Below are 2,158 nucleotides of genomic sequence, written 5' to 3'. Positions count from 1 at the left end.
TTATAAGGACACAATGCATGTCCTTATAAACTACCAATGTTGTAATTCCTTGGTCATACTCATGTTAATATACAAATCTCTGTCCTTGTAAACCACCAAAACACACACACACACAAACACCGTATTTGATAATGATAATATTCTGAAGGTATGTTTGAACATGACCTCAGTTTTCTTTGCTCTACAGATGCGATTACAATAGTGTGAAAAAGAAAATAGTGAAATAGTCCTTTGTGATGGCATGTCACTAATTAGCTTGTTGCTGGAAAAGCTGCAGTGTTTTGAAAGCCACTGAGCTGTCATGCAGCTGAAAACATTGTCATTAGCTAAGCCTCTTTTAGATCATTTCTCCCCAACCTTGGTGACAACGGAGTGAAATCTCGAAAATATCCAGAATTCAGAAATAAGGATTCTCATGTAAACCATGTATTCCTGAACACAGAATCCATCCCTAATCATACATGCCATGTTCAAGTGCTTTACTGCTTCTTTTACAACCCACTGAAGAGAAAAGTGCCCTAACATCAGTACTCGACTTCACCATACTGTATGGTGATGTAGAATATTAGCACAATGTTATACTTGTTTATGCTCACATTTGTCGGTTTGTATTTGCGATCTTTTGTATTTACCCTTAAGACATTAGCAATAACTTTGTACATGTTATTACTGTATAGCTGGATCAGATCATGCTGTTGTTCTGTGATTAAAAATTCTGAATTATTCCTCACCAGAGAATAATAGAGAATGAGGGTATAGGCATGATTCATTCATTAATTTTCCTTCGCCTTAGTCCCTTATTTATCAGGGGTCACCACATCGAAATGAACCGGCAACTTATCCAGCATATGTTTTACACATCGGATGCGCTTCCAGCTGCAACCCTGGGTAAACTGGGAAACTGGGAAAGCCCCATAAACATTCACATTCACACTCATACACTACGGCCAATTTTGTTAATCCAATTCACCTATACTGCAGGTCTTTTGACTGGGGGGAAAACCTAAGCACCTGGAGGAAACCCATGTAAACACAGGGAGAACATGCAAACTCCACACACAAATGCCAACTGGTCCAACTGAGGCTCTTGCTGTGAGGTGATTCTTTCGTAAATCGATTCTGAGCTTACCAACAGTTGGCAATAATTGACAATAATTCTCTATGGTTACAACTGAATTAATTACAAAATAACTGTATAAAACGATCAAATATGGAATGATAAAGTATATGATATAAATTGTACCCAGCTTAAATGTAAAATTAAAGTTACAAGAGGTAACAGGAGAGACACAGAAGGAGGGAGAGAGAGACAAAGAGAGCAGGCCCAGAAGTTAGTCTAATTGCAGTAGTCAGAGAAGATAGACTCCAGAGAAGGAGAGGGCAGAGGAGGAAAGCAGACCAGGAAAGACAGGCCAGGAAAAGAAAAGAGCCAGAGCAGTGTTTTACCACCTATTTGGTATTGTTCTTGACCATGTGACTAAAGCCCAAATGTTGAGACATTCAAACTGACCAATCAACATGTGACCACATCGTAAAACCCCCAAAGTCCACATACCAGTCCCTGATCTTATCAGTATCTGCCTTTGGAGTCAGTATGGACCTTCTTGAGTCAAAAATACATGTTTTGTCATATAAACAACCGCATATAATAATTTAGCCTCTTACAACAGATAGAATATTTTTTTCAACATATTTTCTAAACGTAATAGTTTTAATTACTCATTTCTAATAACTGATTTATTTTATCTTTGCCATGATGACAGTAAATAATATTTGACTAGATATTTTTCAACACACTTCTATACAGCTTAAAGTGACATTTAAAGGCTTAACTAGGGTAATTGCATTAACTAGGCAGGTTAGGGTAATTAGGCAAGTTATTGTAAAAGTTATTGTTATTGACTTCAACTGTAGTTCATTTAATTAAAAAACATAAGGCAGTCGGCGCCAATAGCCTAGTGGTTAGTGCGTCGACATATAGCACCCAGGTGCTTGCGGCAACCTGAGTTCGATTCCCGGCACGAGGTCCTTTGCCGATCCTTCCCCTTTCTCTGCTCCCCACACTGTCCCGTCTGTAAATCTCCACTGTCCTGTCAATAAAGGTGAAAACCCCTAAACAATAATTATTAAAAAAAAAATGTAAGGCAATGTTTTTTTT

The sequence above is a fragment of the Danio aesculapii genome, chromosome 20 (genome assembly GCF_903798145.1).
Source record: "Danio aesculapii chromosome 20, fDanAes4.1, whole genome shotgun sequence".
Classification (NCBI taxonomy): domain Eukaryota; kingdom Metazoa; phylum Chordata; class Actinopteri; order Cypriniformes; family Danionidae; genus Danio; species Danio aesculapii.
Note: the sequence above shows the minus strand (reverse complement) of the source record.